This window comes from Strix uralensis, chromosome 4, assembly GCF_047716275.1.
Source record: "Strix uralensis isolate ZFMK-TIS-50842 chromosome 4, bStrUra1, whole genome shotgun sequence".
NCBI classification, from domain to species: domain Eukaryota; kingdom Metazoa; phylum Chordata; class Aves; order Strigiformes; family Strigidae; genus Strix; species Strix uralensis.
Genome location: NC_133975.1, coordinates 4834293 through 4860708, shown reverse-complemented (window position 1 = coordinate 4860708; position 26416 = coordinate 4834293). Strand labels below are relative to the sequence as shown.

General features: G+C 36.6%; 1 protein-coding gene across 4 annotated transcripts in view; it reads right to left on the bottom strand.

The window, feature by feature from the left end:
- The window catches only part of CTNNA2 (catenin alpha 2), a 524441-nt gene that overhangs the window by 141759 nt on the left and 356266 nt on the right, over positions 1–26416 (bottom strand). The window contains exon 1 of one of the 4 annotated variants that reach the window (XM_074865478.1): positions 26033–26120. The exons of the other annotated variants lie outside the window; for them this stretch is intronic. The gene's annotated coding sequence lies outside the window, so the exon portion shown is untranslated. Of the gene's footprint in view, positions 1–26032; positions 26121–26416 lie in introns of those variants that run through there. 4 annotated transcript variants of the gene reach the window in all.

Sequence of the window (26416 nt, the reverse complement as noted above, 5' to 3'; positions counted from 1 at the left end):
TAGACGCTTTTGAAAAATCATCCAATGAGACAAGTGTGTACATTTTCAGAAGGATTGAAAGTCTGTGGAATTTATTCTTACATTATCCTGGATATGCCTTCCATTATCCATTAGCACTGGCTTTGGAGGTGAGCTACCAATCTGGAGTTGTGCTCAGTTATTCACTGCAAGAGATTTTTTTACTGGGGAATAGTTCATGGTTTGTACTGAGACAAATGTGGTAGTTTGCAAGTCCTGGTACAAATCATGCACTATTAAAAGTTATCCACAGACATCTGCAGCTGTTTAGAATACCTTTTAATGACAGATGAATATAGAAACTAATTGCAAGCAGTAAAAGTGCCGACCGACCTCTACATCTGGTTTTCTTCTTTCCCTCCTAAATTACTTAAACTTTGATGTTTCAAATTAAGCCTATTTTTAATATATAAGGATATCAACTATTTTAAATAGTATTATTCTAATAATTCACTATTTTTGCTCAGCAGTGACTTCAATAGCAAGTTCAGTAGTAATACAATGTAGCATTCCACACTTCCTATTTTTTACTCTATTCTTGTCTGCCATGCCCTATAATTTCATTGGCATTATCTACAATTGAATAAACATTTCCTATAAAAACCAATTATTTCAATATAACAGGAACAACTGTAGAGATTCTGCATATTACATATGCTCATGATGTACACCGACAAGATAGCAACTGAATCCGCAGTCTATGGGAACTAAACTCTACTTCCAATTCTCAGTCCAGTTCTGTTTCTAATAGACTATATTTTAGCGAAGTTTTCTTTAGTATGGCAATTAGTGTATGATCAAATGTCTAGAGAAATTTTAAAAAATAAATTAAAGCCCGGCAGGAGAAGCTGTGCAGCCTTCCACACCGCATGATGCTTTTCACTTCAAAACTACTAAGTAAATTACTGAGAAAAAGTTACTGTGAATAAAATGGGCTGCACTGTGTTAAGTAATTATTTCTAAAGTGTGAAATGGGTAGGAAGTATCTCATCTTAAAGTAGTGCCATGATGCATATTACCTCTCTAGTATAAAGTGAACAGTCTTTTTTTTTTCTCTTCTTTATCTTGCAGGAGCAAGCACAGGAATGAAAGTTTATTTTTCTAGTGATCTTTTCTTGTGGGAGAGAAGTGTAAAGACTCAACCTGTGAAACTATGCTGTGCTCCTCCATTTGTACCACACTACTGTTTCTGGAAGAATCTTCTAAAATTTCATGAGCTCTCAGGAAATGCCCAGTAAATTATAAATATATTTGGTTAATGCTCCTCATTTAAGGAATGCATAATGGAGACATGTTCTCCTATGTTGAAGACCAGCATTTCTGGAAGCCTTAAGGGATGAATGCCAGTTAAGACTTAATTTGTGAAACAATGCAGAACACAGCTTGCCTCTAAGTATGCCTTTCAAGTATGTCATGCCGCACACCCATTCTGTTCCTCAGTCTTGAAACCAGCGGTAAAAGAAGGTCATTTTAATAGAAAAGTTATGATCACAGCATGGGTTAGGAAAATACCCTTATGATTGCTTCTGAGCGAACAGAGGGGATTCTTGCAATTAATTAATACCTAGATGCATAACAACAGGCTGTTTCAACAAGAAGAAAAGGTTATTTTTTTCTCCTATTTTGGGTTTTTTGTTTTTGCGCTTTTTTTTTGACAACTATTATTAAAAGTTGCAGGGACTGAGGAGAAGAAAGAGAAAAAACACATAAGAATCAAAAAAGAGCTTTCTCCAAGACAAAAGGTGACACAAATTGGCAGTAATGAATTGTGTACTGGTTGGCTAAAATACTGCTGTCCATTTAAAGGATAATTATATATACATTAAAATATTTGTGCAGAGAACATGTGAAATTCAGCCCCAAACCAAAAACAAGAGGTAGTAGAAATAAATAAGGGAGTACTTGTCTGAGTTTAACGGCTGACAAACACAATTAAGAGAAAATATTTTTCCTTAATAGTCCATTTCAACAACAATGTGAATAAAACAGGCTTTTGTTTTGTTTTGTTCATATACTTAAGAGATTCATTCAAAAAAGATCAGAAAGGGTTATTTTCTCAGATTAAATATCATATGGATATCCAAATTATACTTTGTAAGGGCATGACTTCTGAACACACACAGAACCATTTAGTGACCTGCTCAGGAGAAAGAGCAAAAGTGTATCTACAAAGCATAAGCTCATTTTGGCCTTGGTCCTGAAACTATCTTTGAGGTCTGACCTTCAGATGAACTTCACATAACACAGATGGGTTGACTAGGGCTGGCCACAGGAAAGTGTTTAACAAGTCACTGTTGCAAAGCACTCTGTAACCATGCAGAACAAGCCTCTAAATATATCAAGGGAGCTCTTCTCTGCTGAAATATCTATATGTTAATGGCTTGTTCTCTGGGATCAGGAAGAGTTACTTCCAGGAGGAGAATGGATAGAACACAATAATTTCAATGCAAGGCTTTGAAATTAAATTTTATAATTTCAGATTTTTAATACTTTAACATTTAATTAATTTACTAATTTAAGATTTTTTAAATAATTGTATAAATTTATATACTGTTAAACACAGTAATTGTAAGGTGGGGTTAGTCTGTATTTAGAGGTAAGGAATGGCCAATGGCAAGTGATTTTGGAAGCTTCTCCATAATGTAGGAAAATTAGGCAAAGACATCAATACTACAGCAGGACGGTTGTTCTGGCCGTCATGTTACACGCCCCGATGGCTGTAGCCCATATGTGCATGGACAAGATGGGGAGTGGACAACCTCAAATCCATGACCACATCAGGTGAGGTACTTATAAACATTTCTGGTGAAACTGTTTTACTAATATCACATGCTCATGCAAAACAAAAGGAAACATGTTTACAAAATTAATATTAATGTCTTATGAAACAGAGAGATCTTTTTTAAAAAAATAATTGCCTTTAATGCACAACTGTGTGCACACACTTACAGATGTTTGTATACTCAAGGATAAAATGTTACTTCTTAGATAACTTCCTAAATCAAGATAAGAATGCCCATCAATCATCTAAAATAGCTAAAGAGAAAAAATTTTGGGTAAGAGTGCTTTTTTAAAAAAGAAATTCAGCTAGCAGAATGACTGCCTATGCCAGCATTCATTTTGACTGGTGAATTCCAGAGCAGTTTATTACAACAAATAGCGTCTCCTAGTAAAATTCTCTACTTTTAATATCATTTCTGCTCTCCAAAACCATATATTTTTACATCAGAAACAAATTGGAACAACACACAGAAGAACGAGCTGTTGCCTCAGAAAGCTATTTTCAGTATTCCACATAACTTCAAATTTTATCAAGACAAAAAGAAATCTGGATGACACATATTATTCTATTTGTGTGTATATATGTAATGCTTTTATCACTCAATTCCACTATGTTTTACCTTCATACAATCAAAATAAATCAAAATTCAAAATAGCCATGATTTCTTGAGTGACATATTTAATATTTTTGTGCTAAGAAGAGCAATGCTCAATATTAGACATTATGTTAAATATCTTATTTCAACTGCCACTTCTTTTTTTATGCCCAAATTTGTTCAGATTGTAGAACCACACACTTGAAATTAAAATACTAGTATTACAGCTGCCTGCTCAGCTAGAATTTTCTGTTTTCATCCACGCATGTTATTGTACAGTCCTCAATTATAAGATCAGTTCTTAATTTTTCCACAGGAACTCTGCTAATGTGCACAGGATAGATGAGCCTCATTTGTTGCTCGGTTGTTTATATAGCTAAAATATGTTGTTTGCAAAATTAACATAGATTAATATAGTAATCTAAAAACGTTGCTGGATATTTCAACAGTTTCTTATAAAACCAAACCCACAATTTAGCTGTGAGAAAACACAGTACTTAAGATCGTAGGCACAGTAGAGCAGAACAACTTTTTCTTTGGAAATACAAGAGAGGGTGCTTCTATAAGCAAAATGGTATTGTACAAGCTGGAATTGCTATGGAATTTACAAAGTAATGTGAAGCATCATGGGGATGTTCAGTTCTCATGACTGCTCAGACCTGTTTGCACTTTAGAACAAAAAGATGCTCCCCAGGAGTGATGGGGAGAGTGTTGACCTGTAGTGATGCTGGAGTGAATGGTATCAGGAAAGTATTTAAAAGTAATTAAATTATGAAATCAATTCAGTATTAAGTAAGTATCTGCAGAGAAATGATGTAGCACAGCAAAAGCTGGTGTGGAAAAATATTTTCTTCTGAATTCAGAATAACACAAACGGTTTTGGTTTGGTATCCTCATGACGTGTGACTTAAATTGACTTTTGAATTATGTTGACTTAAATGGTTTTGCTCTCACTTCTGATATTTTTTTCTTATAAGAAAAGACAAGCATTATTATAATTGCTTATTTTTGTAAACCTTGAATCTAGTGCACTGAATGTGACCATGATTTTTCCCTTCGGAAATAAATCCTAATAACCCAACTGGATATTTATCAGCCTATTATATAGCACATTTGTGAATATAGACCAATTTTCAATTTCTTGGACTAGAAGTCATGATCATGTCTAATCTCCTGTGCCTGACAATACGTTTATGATGGTGAGTGGAAAAGCTCACTGACTTTAGAGGTCACTGAATGAGATCACAAACTATTTTATACAGCACAGTTATTAGTAAAAAAAAAAATTAAAAATGCAGTAGTAAGAATAACAGACAAATACTCCTATTGCCTTTTGTGTTGCTCTATGAATTTAATAGGCTACATTATTTCCCATAAGGACAATGCTGAAATAAATACAGAAACTCAGAGCAAATGGAGATCTTTTTTTTTTTTACAAGTATTTTAGGAATTTCGAAGTTCAAATTTTGACATTGGATGCCCCCTCTCTGGAAGTGTTCAAGGTTAGGTTGGATGGAGCTTTGAGCAACCTGATTTAGTGAAATATGTCCCTGCCCATGGCAGGGGAGTTGGATCAGATTATCTTTAAAGGTCCCTTCCAACCCAAACCATTCTATGATTCATTGGGATTTTGGTATGTATTTTTGATTCACTATTTTTTTTTTTTTTTCAGAATAACTGAAAGCCCTCTGCATTACCAGAATGAGAATTAATCCACTAGTCTAAGGAACAAAATGTATATTTCTGAAAATGTCCCAAGTTTCTTCTCTGCATTCTCCCATATTATATGGAGTATTTGAGTAGTAGCTGTGAGATCCCGGTTGTGCTCTGCTGGGAAACGATGCCCAACAGTGGTAGGTTCAACTGGGCAATTCAGTGAATTGGAATGAGAATTTGGGCACATACGTATCCCTCACCAGCAAACAAGAGGCACGTCTCCACCTAAACTTTAAATAGTAACAACAGCCACTCTGTCATTTCCTGTGCATATACACACCGTAAAAAATATTAATTTTGAAAGTAATGCATTGGTTTTAATTGAACACTGTAAAATCAGTATTTAGAAACAATAATCTTTTTAAGAGAATGCACTGAAAATGAACAGACCTGTTTATTGCTTCATAAACAGAAGGTGAAATACTGTTTTGTAAATATGATCTGCAGATATTTATTTTAAAAAGCCAATAACCTAAACATTCTTCTAGCCAAGCTGGTTTTTTTAAATGTCAATTACTATAGCATCAGAGAGCAATCATACAGCTAAATGATGGTTTAATCAGCTTGCTAGGATAAATGTTCTATGACCGCAACAGAGTATCTATAAAATATTTTCCATTTGATCCAGTTGTTGGAGTTGTGTTGAACTAGCAAACCAGAGGAAGGGGAATAAACTCCTCCACTGATTCCTAGAACACACAATATAAATAAATTAGGAAAATTTCAAAAAAATTTTGAAATTTAATATCTTTCCAAAATTCTTTTCTGAGCACCCTTGTGGAGTGACTCCTCTCCTTATATCCCTTACAGATAGCAAACTGTACTGAACACAATAAAGATACGATCCCTAGACATAATTATGGCAGTCTGAAGAGTTTAAAATCATAACGTAGACTTTGAAAACAAAAGAATGCTGCTTAAAATACACAAGCTTTTTTTAAAAAATTCTTTTTTTGTGTTATTTATCTTTTGGCTTTATGTCTTATGGAATTGTGTTTCAAATATTTCTATGCATGCCTATCGGTTAGAAGTTTCTTTTATTAGAAGAAAATTAAGAACATTTTTCATGAAATAAAGAAATGGGAATTTAGAAAAAACTTAAATATTTGGAGATACAGAAACAGAAGAGTTAGCTACAGTAACTACAAAACATAAATAATATTTGCAATCTTAATTATCCTCCTACTTTCTCTTATCAACAAACCCCCCCTTCCATGCTCTAGGGCAGTAACCACCTACTCCCTCTAAATCACTTCAGTGAAGCCTGCAAATGCTATATAACATTTATTTTCTGTTATACAAACATATGCAAATGCTTATCCATATATATAAGCACATAGACACACCTCCAGAATAAAACTCAAATCCCTCCATCAAGGTCAGTGTCCTTAGACTTGTACCTCCCAGCCCAAAGAGTCTAATTGAGATGTGCATTACAGTGAGTGGAAAATGGCAGGGTGAAAACATATTAATAATAATATTGTCATAGAGGCTAGTTACAGGCATGATAGCTTGATGGTTTAGTCATTTGTCTCTTCAGTTCCTAGATTCTTAAGTCTCTTCTACTTTTTCTTGCCCACATCACAAGTATGATTCAAAGTTTACACCCGTTAGTGGCATTTCTATCGTTTATTGTTTAATTTCTTTCCCTAGAAACAATCTCAAATTGACCATCTAGCTAGTGTTACGAGTAATTTGTCTTACAACAGAATCAAAATTATCTTCACGGTCCTCTTCATAAATCCCTTTCCATACATCCACTAAATAAGCTGGGTTTTGTCTGAATATTCTGCAGAACACCTATGTATGCTCAAGAATTTGCTTCGGTTCCCCAATGGTGGGTTTTTGTTCCCTGAGCTGAGATGCTACCACGGTTCAGTATGCTTTCTTATGCCTCCTCGCTCATCCAAGTCATTCTCTTTCACCCATGAAATAGTTTCTGGACTTGTGACCTGCCAACACCTAAGGAGCTCATGAGGCTTCAATGGAGACACCTCCTGGTTTGTTAAGCCACTCTATTGAAAATGCAGTCCCTCAAAATATCTGAGTTAAAAACTCTCCTCTGCCTTGTTGTTCCATTTATTCAGTGCTGCCTCAAATTTTTGGACCAATTGACTACTCTGCCTTCAGTCTCTCCTGCTGTACAGGATAAAGACAAAGGCTTATTTTGAATGGCAGGCTTGAATGCTGTTCAATAATGAGTATGACTGTCCTCGTAGATAGACAGGAATATCAATTATATCTGAGAAGGAAGCAAAAAATGTATGGGAACATTTCACAAGCCTAGGAAAATATTATTTAAAAAATTGAAATTCTATATATTCTTTTTTCAGCGATTTAGTACAGTGATTAGCATTACAGCTATTTGTATTTGTGTAAACATAATAAAAATAATTGAAACACAAAATGTTGCAAACTAAACAAAATAATAGCATCAGTCATCTCTGAAATCATTATCACACTTGAGAAACATAATAAAATTCAAGCGTATGAGACTTTCCTGGAAATTTCCCACATACTTCTTCAAGACATCTGTTCAAAGCAGAAATGTAGGGTAAATTTCTGGAGGGGGAAAAAACCAAAAGAAACCTCTATCTTCCTTACTCCCCCTATAGATTACACAGTTTAGACCAATTTCTTTGGGGCATTACATGACCTTTTCCGCTTGTATGAATTTCTCCTAGGCACTGGGGCACTCACAGAAAAGCCCTATGAAGTTTCTCCATGCGGAACAGAAATGGATGTTTAGCTTGGCTTTCTGTGTCTACAGACATGGACCCATATTTAACTCATTTGTCCCACTTAAATCAAGTGCTTGTTATAAAGGGACATCCCCCACCACCCACAGGAACCTGATGCTGACTGCACTGTGAACAAATTTCGTTTCTATGCTGATATAAAGATAGCATATTGCACTGATCAAAAACGCATTAAACACTGCCACATTTACAAAGAGGCAAGAATTTAATTTAAATGTCACTTTAAATTTCCACTATTAGACTTCCTCACTACTACTACCCTCTTTTTTTTCCTTATTCCAAAGCTACTGAGTATCTTTACGCTCACAGATTTTAATTTTAATTGCATCCTCAACTATCCTAAATTATTAGGCAACATATCAAGGTAGCAGCAAATTGGCATTACACCGTTTTCTCCATACGCTCAGCAGGTCAAACTATACCACCCATATGCTATATTCCTCTCTGCTGTGAGTAAAGCCAATGAATATGGTCTTTGTTTCTCTATAACACACTGCAGAATTGCTTCAGCAGATCTTGAGACACCAAGACCAGTTCAAGTTCATAAATCAGTCGTATTGGACTCCTAAGGTTACAAACACTAGATCACTAGACATGTATATTCATATAACTTTTGTCTCCAGAATGAAACTGTTTCTACCAGTCCTATCAAATTCCTGCAACTTTCTCACAATATCAGCACCTGTAAATTTATGGGTTTTTTCCTGCCTTAGTTCAATATTGTATTTCTCCATAACAATAATTTTCTGCTTTAAACCCTTCTGAATCAATTCTCCTTCTATTTTCTCTCCTCTCATTACTCAAAATCTCAACTTCACAAATTCGCCGCCCCTACCTTCCTGTCTTTCAAAGCCAGCTTTAAGTTCTGACTCTCCATTTATAAGCTGTGCTTTAACCCAGCTCCTCACAGAAAGCCAAGGAGCCTTGACCAGCTTGGGCTTATCCTGGCCATACGAATGTCTGAGATTCACAAGAGAGGAGAAAGGAGCACAAGTGCTGTCAGTGGTTCCTGCTTTAAAATTGCCAATTTATAGGTGTTTTGTTCAGTTCCAACTATGAGATTCCAGTTTGGCCAGAAACAGAAGCATGTCTGGGGTTGCCTGATTTGGGAAGGAAAATATGGGACACAAAAGAGAGCTTAGAGAAAGTACTGAGGGGGGAATGTGTAACCTATAAAGGAGGAAGCTCATGCCTAAAATACACATTAATCTGCAGGGTAAAGTGGCCCTTTTCAAGGCGGTGGTGGCAAACCTCCTCTCAGCGAAGCTTTCCCCATGTCTGTGACACACGTAGGTCCAGGCAAACAAAATATGTTGCATTTATCTGTAATTCATAACAGCGAGTGAGTACAAGGCATGATGCACCTGAAAATATTCAACGGCCATCTAGGAACTGGTCTACCTCCCCTTCCTAGGCCTGTCAAGCAAGACATGGTGCAACGCGAGACACGCTCTGCATTACCTGTTTCTAGGGATATGCAGATCAAGAAGGCATTGGAATTGCCTTTAGGATCTGCCTCTGGGATTGTTCTTGTAAATGCTTCTGTACAGGTGATGCTCAGGTGCAGAAGAAATACCACCTCAAACCTGTGTGGCCATCAGCATGTGGCCATCTCCCTCTGCAGCCCCCCCAAACAAAGCTGTAGGATTGGCTCATGTCCTACAGGAAGGAGTAGCAGCAAGATTAAATGGGAGGAAAATCATAATTAGCAACAGAGATCCTAGATTTTACCACATTGCAAAAAAAAAAAAAAAGACCCCTAAGCATTTAAAAAGGGACATGAGATTTGAAGCTGCACCGGGAGAAATTTCATATTATACAGAGCATTTAAAAACTGTAACATGATTCAGCAAAATACTTCTATAGAGATTTTAAGCCTCTGATGTCAAAAAGACTGAGCAGAATTGCTCTGAGTCCACCTGCTGCCAGCCCTTTACAGACCCCATGGACAAAATGTATGCCAAGAAGACAGCAGGACTCATCTGGCCTACCAAGGGTTGACGAGATGGGGCATGTGAGTGCCTGGGTGTCGGGACAGTCAGCAAAATAGCCCATGTGTGACAGTCAACCTCTCCTGAGAGGCAGGTTACAACAAAACAAAACCTGAGATAAAAATAAAAGAATGAGAAACACAGAAGAATAAACCAGGTCTGGACAAGCTGTTCTTTTTTTCTTTACATGCCTCATTAAGGTATTATGACCTCGTAGGCATGAAAACCAAATCACTATGTGGGGATGAGCAGAGCACATTGTGTTTTATGCAACAAGCTACAGAAGAAAAGGGTTAGATGCCTGGGGTGCCAGTTTATGACTTCTGAAGCACAAAATCTCTGCCTCAGCACAGGATTCCTGTGTGGGTTTTGTTATGTTAGTTTAGTCCCTGTCTACCTTCTCTGTCTATTTATAAGCAGAAATATTTCACACAGTTATTGTGAAGATAAATGACATAAAGAAAAATATTGGAAGTGCAAAAATACTATTGTACTGGAAGCTACAGATGTACTTTAGATAGCTACAAGTGTCTAGAGTATTGGACAGGTGTCAAATAAATTGAAAGTAATAATATAATAGATTATTCCACATGAACTAAAGTTTCACGGAAATGCTGTTTAGATAACAAAAAATCATATCAGCTTGTCATTTATTGTGTGTGTGGGGGCTTGTAAATAACCATTCCAACAAACCAAACCAAAACTCTTTTAGTATATTCCCAGGAGAATAATACTACTGAAAAAATGACAGAAGTTTTATTTTAACTCAGCAAATCGAAGCTGTAACAGAGTCTCCTAGTCGAATATATTCTGCATATATGATGGTCACTGACTAACTGGGATGACATTGAGGTGTTACAGCTTAAGGCAGGCAAATATACATGCAATTTAATGGATATAATATATTCCAGGACTACACCGAAACAGTTAATGCCTTTGAGAGTCCTCAGGGGCATAGCTGTGCAGCTCCATGAACTTTTACACATAATGCGAGTAATCAGTAATTCAAATGTTATGTTGAGCTCATAGAGACAGGATATATGAATGTAGTATGTCTTCTTACAGAAACTTTACAGCTAGAAATGAGGAGATGTATCTATTTCCATAGTAGAACATTGAAAATAGTTTTTAGAATCTTATTTCATATTAAAATAAATGTTAAGAAAATACATAATTCAGCACAAAATGATTTGTGCATTTAAGTGAATGCTTAGCATCATCGAGCTTTATGGGAAAGGCTGTTACACAAGTGAAATGACAAAGATGGGGGCTGCAGTTGTGTAAGCATCCCTGGGATCAGAGCAAATAGGAAGAAAATCCTTCTCATTGTAAGTCTTTGCAGATTTCCTTATTTGAATTACAGAGTTTATTCATACTCTACAGACTTTCTGGGCAGGCAGAGGAATGAAGCATGTCTTCCATTGCTTATGAATGTTACCTAAACACTCTTTCTTTCTCATTACAGGGCTCTAAATGCCCAGCTCAGCCCTAGAGTGAGAATGAGAAGATCCTGTGTCCTGCCTGTGAGCTTGAGATGGTAACGAAGCAAAGTCACATAACTTCAGCTCAGGTAAAAATTGAGAACAGGAAATTTTGGTGTAGGTGAGTTGTTCTTCCACCATCGCTGTTAGATGTGGATACCTCCTTCTTTTACACAGTTTCATTAATATAATATAATTATCCATACCGTATAATGAGCTTGCTACCTAAAAGCAATTCTTTGACTCACTTAGAAATGACACAGAAAGGTCTTTTCTGAGTCCATCAATGTTTCATATTGTCATTAATGACCAAGGTGATAGAACATGGAATACGCTTATTAAATTTGGAGGTGACACCAAGCTGAGAAGCACTGAAAGTACTCTGGAGGGCAGAATAAAAATTCAAAATGATTCTGACAAATTGCACTTATGTCCTCAAAAAGGAAAAAAAAAAAAAAAAAAATGCTATTCAACAGGGTCATGTGTAAGATGTTCACTCAGTCTGCAATAACCAGCTATAAAACACAGAACTATTAGTACATATGTGGAAAACCTGCAGAAAAAGTTCCAGGGGCTTTTGTGCACCACAAACTGAACATGAGTCATCAGTGTCACCCAGCTGCGGCAAAGGCAAGCACCGTTCTCAGGCAGAAAAACCCAACTGCAGCCAGGAAAATGATGTTCTTCAAGCCACCAAGGTCTCAGCTTGAATGCCATGGGATTTGTATGGCACTCTGTATCAGGAAAATGTGGACCATTTAGAACGGATACAAAAAAGATCAAAAGCAGTTACCGAAGATAAGCAAAAAACTCCACCAATAGTAAAAACTTGGATGCATTGGATTTATTAAACTCTCAAAATTTGAAATGTGAAGCATTGGAATAGATTTCCTTGAGAAGTCATTAGTTCTGGAGTTTGCAGAAGGACTTGATGTGTCAGGAATGGCAAAACTAATACTGTCTCAGAGCAAAAAGATGGACCAGGTGATTTCTTAAATCCACTGCACTTCTATGAACTAAGAAGGTTTATGTCACAAAGAACTGCTCAGTTATAACCAATAGAAAGAATCACAGTTAAACAGAGCAGAGGGACTTTTTAACTCTCATTCATAGTGGTTTTTATTTCTTTAAGAAGACTGGGTTAGATGGGAACCTCCAAGTAAAAGATTATTTGTAAGGAGGCTCCAAAATACTGCCAGGGCTGAGACTCAAAGCTTTAAAGATACTTCAGACATCCACATCCCATGATTTTGGTGACAATTCCTTTCAGCTCCAGAGGATCTTTAGAAGATCAGAACGTGTGTTCTTAAATTCTGTCTATTCTCCATATTCTAAAAAAAAACCAACACTGAAGTCTAACTCATTTTAGATTTAAAGTAAAAAGATTCTTAAATGATAGAAATGAAATAAGCACCTAAAATAAGCTCCACTATTGTACTGGACCACCGTTGTTTAAAGTGGAAACTAACTGGAGAAAGTTCATGCAAAAGGTGATGTCTCGTATCTTGACTGAAACTGCATTTTTTTTCCTAGGGATTAAATGCAACATAAGAGAAAGGGATCATAGTGATATGGTTCAGTGGTGGACTTAGCAGTGTTAGATTTGTGGTTGGACTTGATGATCTTAAAGGTCTTTTCCAACCTAAAGGATTCTATGATTCTATATATACACTGTGTCTATATAAATTTTTATATTTCTTGATATTTTGATTAAGTTGAGTGGATTACAAATTTCATGTGAAGGTGTTTTTTATTTCTACTATGTTAAATGATGTTTCAGCCTTGCAAACTGTCAAGGAAAACTTACCTATACACAGAATTTACTCAGTTAGCCTTGCCATGATGTTGTCTAAAATGGCATTCTCTAAAATTCCAACACAGAATAAACACATTGCAAGAAAGCAAATATATTTTTACAGTCTGCTGTAGTTGCTAAACCAGTCTATTCTGTTTTGTAGAGAAACATCTGGAAAATCTACTTTGGAATGAAAAGTATGGGGTGTGGTGTATGCTATATCACAAAAGGAGAAGAATTTTCTTCAATTCCTGCAGTTGTTAGGCTAGAAATAAACTGTGGAAATGGTTATAGGGAAAATTTCACTGTATATATAGAAATAATTATTTATATTTAATACTGGGCTACAGACATAGCAGTTAAAGTGCAATATCCATCATAACATTCACTGTTTGATTCAGATTTTAATGGCACCTCTTAGGTAATGTTGCATTTGAAATCTCTGAACATAGCACTCAGGGAAAATCCAGTCAGCAAGAAAAAATAAGATGAGAATGTGAATGTGCTTGTGAGCTATCCAAGTAATGCTCTGGAAGACTGTGTCCTTGACAAGCACAAAGAAAAGCCAAACACTATCCATTAGCAATGTCTTTTTAATATCAAACACCTCTGCATTTCAACAGATACTTGTCTGTAAAAACACTGAAAGAGAACAAACGCTTCTATACTAGTACGTTTTGTAAACTTCACACGATCATTTTTAAAAACCAGACCAGTAATGGGAAAGCTAGCAATTTGTTTTGGGGATCATAAATCCAAAGTCTTTTCAAAGTCAATAATTTATGTTAACTTCAACATGAGCAGATTTCCCAAACCAAAAAAAATGCCAGTTTTTTACTTATTGAGGAACTGCGTGTTTCAGAAATACTTGCTCATATGAGTAGGACGGAAATTTTAAGGAAGAAATGTTTTAAAATGAGGGTGGTGAAACACTGGAACAGGTTGCCCGGAGAGGTGGTAGATGCCCCATCCCTGAAACATCCAAGGTCACACTGGACAGGGCTCTGAGCACCCTGATCTAGTTGGAGATGTCCCTACCCATGGCAGGGGGGTTGGACTAGATGACCGTAAAGGTCCGTTCCAACCCAAACTGTTCCTCAATTGTATGATTTTGTGATAAGTGATGCTGATCTTGATTGGATTACTTGTGAGCAAGGACTTGCAGGAAGAAACGGTACTTCCACACTACCCCTTTCATAAATACTGTGCTCACACCAGGAAAACAAGCTGTAGGATTTCAATGGCTTTTACCAGTAGGAGCACCACAGAATTTAGCTTGATGCTTTGTTTGTGCTCCATAGTTTAATCAGAAATAACTGGCATGAGATTGCAAATCCCTGATGCATGAGATTTTCAGGATACATTTCTAAACCATATCTTCACTGATGCGTGTGGCAGTTCAATGGCTTTTTAGCAGCGAAAAATATGTAGTCATATAGTTTGGGTGTGGGGGAAGATCTTCAAATATATGCTCTGCATTTACTAATAGGAGCATAAGGTCTTTTCAATACTGGAACAGAATTTTTGATGAAGTGCCTGGTGGCGAATTTGAAATACTAGCCTGGGGGCCCCAATGAGACATAATTCATTCCAGTAGCTAGAACAAATCTAGCTTCCACATCCATTCCTCTAAAGTCATTATTGACCCAAGGGAAAATGCTAGCCTTAAGCAAGTTTTAATAAAGACTCTGGTGGAGTAGTTTCTGTAGCACTAAATGCGATAATGAGAAACAAGCCACTTAGCTGCAATAGACCCAGGACCTGTATATAACCCAAAAGTCAGTTTTCTGAGGTTCTTGGGATTCTTTCCAGAGATGAAACTGGCATCCAAAAGAGATTTAATTACCTTGCTCACTAATTTGTTACATAAAAATCAGTCAGGCTTAAATGGACCAATATTCTGCTTGTCCTATATGAGCATAATTTATTTTAATACTGTTTCTGTGAAGTAAAAATGTCCATAGACTAATCAAGTCTGGGTTGAAAATCAAGGTTTTTACTAAACCAATAAAAGTGTGAACATCTAAATCTGGCCTTAAACTTTACTCTGCTTTAGAACTTTTAGCAGTTTATTTTAAACAATAAGTATCTGTCTGCGACCATAAGACGTAGTAGCAAATCGCATCACCGATGCTACAGACTGTGGCAGTTTAAAAGTTTCTTACACAATTACTGAAAACTCTCTGTGGATGAAGTAGGTAAACAACAACAACAAAACCTGATACGTAGCATGTATTCTTCTGAAGTTAGACCTGTATCTATTTAAAAAAAAAAAAAAAAAAAAATCAACTGTCCCTCACTGTGCCCCTTTTTAACCACCAACCACAAAATAAAACCTTGCTAGACACAGTGGAAGTGATTTGAAAATTAAACTGCAGTCCTGATACAGAGAGATAGAGAAAGGATCCTTTGTGTGACTGTTATGATCATTAGTCTCCATCCCAGGCAGAGCAAGCACAATCTTTTGTGCCTGTTGTTGATGTCTGGCATTCATTCACAGAGAGATGCTTTGTTTTATGGCTTCAAATTCTACAGGCAAGTATTTAAGTTGTGAAAGTCAGCAGAGGAAAAGGGAGAAATAGACTCCTCTGCGCTGATGCTTTGGTAATACAATTGATGGGATGGAATTAAAGCACAAAGAAGATAGGCTGAATATAGCAGTGCTTTGAGTAAGAGGGGGAATCTGGGAATATTCTTATGTCTAATACAATGCAGTAAACCCCTGGTCCAACTCTTTCCCTCACCCAAGGCAAGCTGCATCTAGGTACATCATTACCAAATTCACAAAGAAATATCAGTTGCAACTTTTAATATGTCTGATTAGGTATTTACTGTACATAGCAAAAATAAATACTTTAACATTAACGATGGGGAGGTATGGACTATACGCTTTACAGTCAAACCATCAAACTTACAGCCAGTATGCTCTATTTGCAGCCAACCTATTCATTTATTTCACATAAAAAGAAGTTTTGGGTACTAATCCTTTTTATGAAAACTCCTAAAATATTTTTAAAAGTTATGGGGGAATCAGTGTGTGCTTTATGATCCAGGAGGATTGGTGCTTACAGGCCTCTATTTTTTTTTTTTTCTTTTCGGTACCGTTTGAGTTCAAATCAGATACTATGTGGTGATTTCAATAAAAGTAAAATTGATTCACGTTTCTGTGAAAGTCGTAGCCATTTATATAGATGAGACGCGGGGCGGGGGGGGGGGGCAAAAAATATTTCTAGTTTGAATGGAGATTAAATGTCAAGAAGACTGGAGTTGCCATCTACTGGAGTGTGCAAAGAATGACAACTGACATGCAAAAACCCTGAACCGAAAGCATTAGTTACAATAACAGCTTAGGTACATCGTATGTTGTTCCATAACTAAAAATAAGAAAAAAAAAAATATTAAAGGAAATCTCCAAAGACAAGGAATTATTCTTCACTCTCAGCTTTTGAGAAGTCGGAAAATTCACAAGAAGGCAGTGTTAAAACAATCTCATTTGCCTATGTCTTTTATCCACATGCAGCAAAGGATTATATTTATCACTTCTCATCAGAACAGAGATAATTCCACTTTCCAGCTTCAAAAGCACAAAACAATGTCAGAATCTGAAAAGGAGAGAACAGTACCTTCTTCAAATATGAGCATCTAATCACCATTGTATTTTTAAACTACCACTTTCTAACAGAAGATAATCTTACAGAATATCATCAGTTGATGAAACATGACAAAAATAACAGAAATCTTAGACTTGTCTATCATTAAAGACAGTTACTCAATACTCACTGTGCATCTCCAATAAAGTGTGATAAGTTCATATGCAAGAAAATAAGCTTTCACTCTTGTGTTTGTAGATGAGCTAAAGTAGAATGTTTATTTCCTACATACAGGTCTTGCGAAAGACCAATTATTTACCTAAGCGAATTAATAAAATAAGTGTTTACAACTGGACGGACAGACAGACAAACCAGACCTCTCCAGGGAAGTTCAGAGGAGAAAAGAGAGCAAGAATGTTCTTAAAGTGCCTGTGAATGAAATTACACAAAATTAGCAGGAGACATGATGTTGATGACTGCTACAGCCTGGAAATTCAGTGTATTTGTAGACACGAGCACAACATGTCCCATCTCACAAGACCAAAACCTAGTTAAAAACTACACACGTGTAACTGGGACTTTCTGAAAGAAGTTTAATATTTTCTCATATTTAGTGAAGATGTTTATTAGTCTCTTACTAAGCGTGGAGTATGAAGTGACTGGACAGAAGTATCTGACATGTGAACTATGTTATTATGATTAATGGAGTTCATACATAAAGGGTTATTTCTCTGGAAAACGTCAGATTGAATAATTACTGGAATTAATCCCAAAGGGCTTTAGAAAATTTTCTGCCCAGTTTCAAGTCACATTTTTATCACATTTTTCTTTTGACTAGAGGGCGATCTTTAATTGCAGTTTTAAGTAAAACAAGTACTGTAAGCAATTCATCAAACATTATGAAAAATGATGTATTTCTCTAACAGTCTTTCAAAGTAGCTAATTCACTTTTTACCCTCATCTCTAGGCCATATAGCAAAATCTAATCAATAAATAAACTGGTTTTGTTCTGCCTCTGAAACAAAAAAGCATACTGTCCCTACTTTTCATGCATCAGGTTAGGTATAGAATATCCCAGAATTGATATGTTGGAATATTACTGGCAATAGTATTAAGATAAGTAGGGAACAGATGATAGCATTATTTGGTCTCTTGGATTTCTTAAATCTAATCAGTATTTAATGGATACAACTGTGCCAGCAAATCCAGAAAGTCAGAGAACACGTCTCAAAAGACTCAAAGCTGAATGTGTTTCAGGGAAGTATCCCAAGGTCAGCATTACTTTGTAGTGAGGCAGCTGCATCCCACAGGCTCCACGGTCCGGCAGATTGAGGGCCAAGAAAAAGCAACATGTATCAAAGGGTTTTGGTGGTTTTCTTGACATAAATGCTTTTATAACTGCTGTCAATATGATTTTCCTTGGGCAGAAGCTAAAGAAGCAAATACCTCCCAAATTCATCCCTCTGGCACTAGGGAAGCTTCTTCTCATTACCTTTTCAACATCTTCTAATGCTCGTTGCCTTCATGGCCCTCATGGCCACGAAAAAAGGTAGAAGTGAATTCTGCTGACCTACTGTCAGTGCATGGCCCAAGCTGAGCTAGCAAAATAGGCCACAGAAAGACAACGTGACCAAATCTCTGTTGTATAGATTACATATCTGGGAGCATTGTAATTCACTAATTCTTGTCCAACAATTATTGCCTCCAACACCCAAGCTGTGCTGACTGTTACCATATTCACATTAGGACATAGCAAAAGGTTTTTGCTATGAAAAAGATTTTTGCTCTGAAATTAAGAGCTGGAAATGAAAAAAAAAAAAATCTAGATGTAGGAAGAACAAGGACATAGAACAAGCAAAAAAAAATGATATACAATTAGAAGAAGCAAAGCGAGGATTAGGACACATAGTACTGCTTCCATGATTAATTTTTCTTTTCAAGCTAAGTATCTTTAATGCCTCTGCTCAGACACTGCTAGTTCCAGCTTTTCAGGTACAGAAATGATGCTCATTTGCCATTCTCACTCCCTTTCTGACCTCTGTTGGCATATTTGGCAATCTCTACCATAGCTTGCTTAATCACCTTTTATCCCCTACCTGCCGATTCCACAAATGGCCCCCCTTTGAGCAACATACATGGTGATGCCTGTACAGATTCTGGCAGCTGAAGGATGATGCTGGAAGACATTTGGGAGCAGCTTCTCTGCCCATCATCCACAGGCCTGGGGGGAGAAGGGGAATCACTGGGTACAACATGCCCATGGGACATGAACCCTCAGCCAGCGTTCATAGACCACACCAAAGAGGTGCGTAGTTCTGGAGTCTCACACCAGTGATTTCCCACGTCCTTAGGATTGCTGTTAGGACCATTACTGATACAATCATGAAAAATGGTTATTCTTCCACAGACATGCATGCAACATATAGCATCCACTTAAATACATAAACACCTTTTCATAGACAAAAATCTCTGAATAATGGGGAAAGAACTACAATATATCTTGAGCCACAGGCATTTCACAGATACTGACCTTTGATTTTGATTTAGAGGCTCTAACTAATAAAGCTTGGCTCTACACCAAATCTGAAGAAGAAAATCAAGCACTCTCTTGTCAAATTATAATTAATTTGCACTACAAAAAAAGAGCAGAAGTAAGCCAAGTGTTCTTTAAAAATGGTCTCTAGAATTCAAAACACACAGTAAAATGTCCTATATCTTGAAAAACAGGCTGATCTTTTCCTGTCTTTTCGAGCTGATTACGCATCTCTCCACTCATTAAAAATATAAATTGAGTCTTAAGAAACAATAAGGTCTTCATTTTACATGAATATTAAAGATTCAAAATTACAGCAGTAGGAGAGGAAATATGATTCTGAAACATACCTGAAGTGAACCTTACAGCTTTGTTAGTGTTTGTCCCCCAAATCTGCCATTTCACCTTTAAAAACATATATAATGTGAGGGTAACTTACATTCATATTGTTGTATGTATGTTGAAAATGTGGTTTGCATATGCTTTATGTATCTTTGCAGGTAAACTCAGGATCTTTGGATATGTTATCAGAATTGACTACACCTTTCTATACAGTTATTGACAGTAAAGGAGCAACACAAAGTTTTGATTACATTGTACTTTTCTTCTTTGTAAGACACAAAAAGTCTTTAGCACAGACACAAATATATTGAAATAAAACAGAGCAAGAGTCAGGAAGGCACATTTCAAAGACTGCCATTGGATCTCACAAAATTAAATTAGCTGTTGAGAAAGCTGGGTTTCTAAGATTACACATAAACCACACACAAGCCACCCCCACCATATGAAACTGTTCAGTATTGCCTCAGTATTTTTAAGTTGTTTTTAAAAAAAAAAGGTCAGGTTATTCTCTTTTTTAAGAAGGCATGACTATCTTTTGTTATGTCTTTAAATATGTCCTTCTGGGACTCCTGACCCGTGATTATTGCTCTTAGACATTACATCAGTTGCAAATAATACGTAATGAAGCCATAAATATTTCAGGTAGTCAACAAACCGTCGTCTTTTAAGTTTGCAAAAATCACAATGACTTCTCTCTAAAATGTTAATCTTCAACCCATATTCTGCATTATTAATTCTAGGTATGAGTTAATGATTCAGATTCCCTCTACTCTCCCAGTAAGATGCAACACACAAACAACCAGGACTTCAAGAAATTTCAGCTTGCGGTTTCCTTCAGATTATGGATATCATCAGAGCAGAAGGATGGAAACATAAAAATCCTGCCTTCTCCATCTGCCAAAATATATGAAGAAGCACACACAACTGAGAATAATACGGTCTGCCAAAGATCCGATTGCCTGTTTGCTATAGGCACTCTGCTACAGTCCAACATCTATTTCCATGACTACATAATCTAGCTCATATTGTTCAAGTCTTCAGTAAATCCAGGAGTCAGATCTAAGAACATTTCAAATTATATTATTTCTAGGTAACATTATCCAAAAGGAGAGTTTGCCTGTAAAACTCCCTTCGGAGTCAATTCAAATGGCACCCTCTGTGATGGAAGAGAATTCAATAAAAGTCTTTATTCAACTTCAAAATACTAGTTTAGCACCAACGTTACCACCAACCTATATTTCTTGCAATAATGTGTCTACAAAGGCCAGCATAAGGTTTGTTATCTTTTCTGATTGCGCTTTAAAATACATTTGGAAAGGAGCAAAAGAAATGGATTAAGAACAACTGATTGTCTAATACTGAGAACAGATTTTCTGCTCTGGGAAAATTTTCCAAGAGCAGTTCATCCATTTGTAAAGAGGCTTTCCAGGAGACGGTCAGGAACAGCTTTTAACTTGTTCATCTTAACTTTTAATAATTGATTTTATAAATTCCTCTCAATTCTTTCTACTTCCCACACCTTGAAAGTCTGGAAACTGTTCACTGCCACTAAGGTTATGTCATTGATAAAAAGAGTGAACTGTTCTGCATCAAGAAGGCTATCCCAATATAACACGAATTATTGCTCTATAGCAGGAGTTTGTTGTCATGGTTATGCCTGCATCCCCAGGTGGCACCTGCCACCTTTCTGAGCCACATGAGTTATTCTGGAGAAGGACACAAAATGCCAGTAAGTATGGACACATGATAGGTTTAGGGTCATAACCCATTTGGTTTCAGGGGGAGGTTTTTCACAGTCATAGCCAACCCTGCTATTCCATCACTTTGTGGTATATTCATGGTTGCACCATCACCCAACCTCTCCCAGGCTTGATGAATCTGAATAAATACACCAAGATAAACCAACCAACCAACCAACATGAGATGCAATGTCGTCAGTAGCCATCTTGGATTAGCTACATCCATGTAAGAACAGAATCCTTTCAGTAAAAAGGAGTCTTATAACACAAATAAAAGACCATTTAGCATTATAGTTTATTAAAAAATAACCCTTACAGAAGAATCAACAGTAGAAGAAGGCAAAGATAAGCCGTGGCCCTCTCTGCTCTTAAGCTAATTGGAAAACAACTACAGTTCATTCTCTAGCACCTCCAGGAATGCTTGGGAAGGTCTTGAAACGAGCCTTTCTGGAGTGTCTAGCTTAGCATTTCTGAAGGTGGAACTAATTGATTTCCAGTTAAATATGACTAACTAAAACCTTTAAAATTGCTAATCATTGCGTTCTACACATGCTTCCTCCAAGAGTTTCCAAGACATTTTGAGATATAAATTAGCAAGACTTAACTGAAAATCAGGGTTTAAATTTCCACTTTCCCTGTAAACCAGGAGTTCCAACAACCCATTAACTTGACTGTGGCATACCACTCTTTGCTTAACCAGGATGCTATATGATCTTCAACAACGTGTTGATTAATCACAGAAGGATAGTATTTACTTATCATCATTTTTCCATTTTACCTGAACATTCACAACCAAAAACACTGTCTAGAGTTTTGACAGCACATCCAGAAATCCATAGGTAATTTCACAGTTACTTAAGAGAGTCAGTAACTCTTTAGTTTATTCAAGTAATCTATCAGTAATGAATGGAGGAGAGAGACATTTCATTTTAGCACTGATATATTTTCCTAAAAATTGACATTTCCGCACTGCATTGACAATTCTGCACAGAGGTCTTTATAGAGCTGTACGTGACTACCTGCTATTGAATGTGGCTGACGATAGGAATGGAGTGACTGCAGTGAGACAGAAAAGTGTTTATCACATTGTCAAAAACAATAAGATGATTTACATAAGAATTTCTATTATTTACAGTTATTAACAAATCCAATGTGTCTGTTCAGCACTGCAATAATTTAATGTTAGTTATCATTATTACTTTGACATCTTGAATCACCAGAGGTATTTTGGTCAAAAGTTTGGGTATTATAGTGATTTTAATATTTACTAAAAGAGACATGTTATATAGGTGATGGACTTCTTAACAGCTGAAACCCTGAATTCTGTATAGAAAGGAGAGACAGCCAAATGGCAGGGAGGGCCAAGATATAAATACTAGAGAAACAGCAGATTTAATTTGTTTTACTTGAAGTCGGGTCTCTTTTTTCCCTTTTCTGTTTTTAAATGTTTCCTTTATACAAAATGCCATGGTTCAGTGCACTTGAAAATTAAAGACTACCATGTAAGATCAAGGTTTGAGTCTGTCCATTCATGAAAGGAAATTAAAATCACCACTAAAGTCCCACTTTTTATTATACTGATAGAAACCACTCAGAAAATACCAGAAGGGAGAAATACACTCAATATTTAATATACTGTTTTGTCGTTTTGTATTTTGTTGGTTAATATATTAAAACAGGTATATATATGCACAGTTAGACATTAATAGCCAGATTCTGATCTTATTCACTCTGTCTTAATCCCTGGATTGCAAACTCAGACAGGTTAAATATCCAGGTACAAACAGTAATGTCATGCAATACAAGGAATTAGAGAGAATGAAATGATTCTGAGGCTAGTTATATGATATGTGACATTAATCTGATCATAATATTAAAAATGTGTAGACTAAATACATTGAAAAATGTTTTCCTTTTTCAGCCTCAACAATTTTGACAATCACTGCAGGGTGGTGCCAGTGAATTACACTTGTCATGGCCACAAGAAATAGCTTCCCAGCTAAACTTTCTGAAACTTTACTCATGTTTTTCTTGTAACCTACTTTACATTGATTTAATCAGTCTCCCTTAAACACGTATAAAGTTACTTTGTGCTTCTTAAAATGTTTTGTAATAGCACATTTAATAAAGTTAATTTAAATCCGCTAATTTATAGAGATTTGCCAGAGGCTTTGAAACTTCAGAAAATGTGTAAACTTAACAGTTTGGCTGTGATAACAGCTCAGACAGTGGAAATTAAGCCCTTTGCATTACAATCATGTTCAAAGTGGTTTCCTAGTTTTATTGCCAAAAAAGTACATTTCAAAAATATAGAAGAAAAACAAATTTACAAAAGATATTTCAGGGCTAAGGCATACATTCACTCAAGTTTGTCTTTTCAGATCCATGTGCCACAGTTCTTGAATTTGGTCACTACTCTGCCTCAACACCCCAGCCTCAAACATATGTTGAAGTATCTCATTTTAAGACTACCTGGATTCTTTTTTTTGCAAACAAATTTTGGACAAATTAGAGCAGAGTGTCTCATGCAATAGACCTCTGTCAAAGCTTCAAGATAGTGTGCTTAGGGCCATTAATTCTGGGTCCCTAATTCTAGTTGTCAGTTTTCCAGCTGATGCTATATAAGTTTGCTACTGTCTGCTCTAATTTCTACCTCTGGAAACCAAATGACAATGGATTATATGCCATTGTGGGAACAGGCAGATTGGTTAGGATCCAAGCTGCAGCCCAGGTGATAGCAAGAAGCAGCAGTGAAAAAAAGTATTCAGCTCTTCACTTCAGTGATGTATCAAGGAGTTTCATCTCTGCTAGAGGAATTCTTCACTTCTACATAGCATTTAGATGGCAACTAAGTGATCGTTATCATCATCTGATTTGCAGAAAATGTCAGCTTTCCTCGAAGATACAGCTGAAATTTTTAGGGCTACCGTTGCAGATCTCTCCCCACATTCCTATATGGGAGAAGGCATTAAGACCTCCCCCATGAAGACTGGTAGCTTTGCAGTCTTTTAAGGGATACAACCTTATTGCTTTGAGGCTTTTTTCAGTATCTGTAAAGTTCAAGTCATCTTTTTAAACTTTTTTCCCTGCTAATTGCATCAAAATATTCAGAAATGCAATCTGGAATATATTCTTGGGCAAGGTTTTTTTAGTCTCTTCTGCTTCAGTGCTTTTTCTCTTGGTTCTGTTGTTGCTTTTCCTCCTGCTTTGTGTACTAAGAAACAGAATTAAGGTGTACTGCAACCAGTGGACACTTGCATAAACAGCCTGCTTTGAATAAAATAGCATAATCCTGGGAGAGGAAATCCACATTCAGCTTTCCTGCCCAAATGCTAAAACATAAGAGGTTCATACACGGTTAAAGCATCACATTTTTGCTTTGAGACCACTGAAATGCAAGGGCTGTGAATAGCAGAAAAAAGTAAATAGCTGAGTTGGGAGCATAAAAGCACATTGATTCCTAGGTTTTGAAACTGCAGTCAAAGTGGTTTATATTCGTCATTTATTTTAGAACTTTTTTTAGCAAATACATTTGTAATGGATCACCTTCACATATTTTTATGCACGAGAGCTTAAGTTTTCCCGGACTTCTGTAAAACAACTTTTACTGCATCAAATTACTGCATTCCTTGATCTCTACCAGCACACACGCAGAGCAGCCAGCCACACTCAAACCCAACGAACGGCACCAGGATTTCACAGCTCTGCAACAGATACTTCAAAAAGATTTTCTTAAAAAAATTAATATAGTTGTGAAAAAGAAAGCAAATGCAACAGTTTTGCCCTGCCTCCAGCATTTCACAACCGATGTTGACTTAGAATGAGCACAATCTCTTGCAATACTTGTATTTCCCTGTGAAACTTCTTCACAGAGAATTCATGCAGAATTGTGAGCTGTCAGCTCTGATCGCATTCACCAGCACACAGGCTTTAGACTCTATTTCATAATAGGAAAAGATGGCCAGCGTTTTCCTGTCAGAAGTATCGTATATTTTTCAGTCAGTAAAAATTACAGAGAGAGCTCATTGTCGATGCATTTCCCATAGATAATGAGGACTGCAAATTATCAGGCAAGGATTTTTTTGGTACACGGAACAAAACCCAGCACAATCTGCAGTACTTAGTAACTAACCGGGTTTTAAACCCTTTCTTTGCATGCTGTCAACATGGTCAGAGTAACCTATACATTGATCTCATTCCAAAAGCACGGTAATCTTTATGCTGCAAGAATTATAGTTTTGTGTGCCGTAGCATACACTGCAAAAAAAAAAAAAAAAAAGAGAAAAAAAAAAAAGAAAAAAAAGCCTTTAGGAAAGGCATGTGCTGAACACACACAAAATATGCAGGATGGAAAAAGACCAAATGTAATTAAAGCTTATATGAAACCAGACATTCCTATTTGCAGAGCTCTGGCTGCATTTCTATGAGAAAGAATGCACAGAATTTCAAATCATGCTCTATTTAGACAATGTCAGAAGAAAAACACATTCCCCCCCCACTCCCCCACCCCAAGATTCCAAAAGGCAAATCTCATCATCAGAATTAGAGAGAAAAAGCAATCCAAAGATACTGGTTTACGAATTCCTTCCCAAACCAAGAAATCAAGTATCTCCCTCTCCCGGCTAATAGTTTATAAATTCAGACTTTAAACAAAAGCAAAAAAAAAGCATCCTAATTCTCAAGCTTCCTACTTAGCACTGCCTCGCTCTTGATGATTTGTGCGGCTGTGTGTGCGTGCCCGTTTGAGAAATGGCGAGATAGGCTTAAAGTATTTTCCATTTCATCAAAGAGCATATATTACTTTCCTGGTTCGCTCAAATGTTGGTTTTATGCCCACCCCTTTTCAATCTGCCCATGGCTGAGATGCACAGTGCAGGCGTACAATCCTGAGCAGCTTACGACACTCAGTGAACACTGGGTGCCTCTGCATGCTCTAGCAACACACTGCTCAGCTGAAGGGAAGGGATTCTTGCTGTCTCTCTCTGCTCTAAGCATCACCTAACAAGCAAAGCGAACAAAGAATGGGAAATAAAGCTACCCTTAGCCGGTCAGTGAATGAATGGTAATCTCTCTAT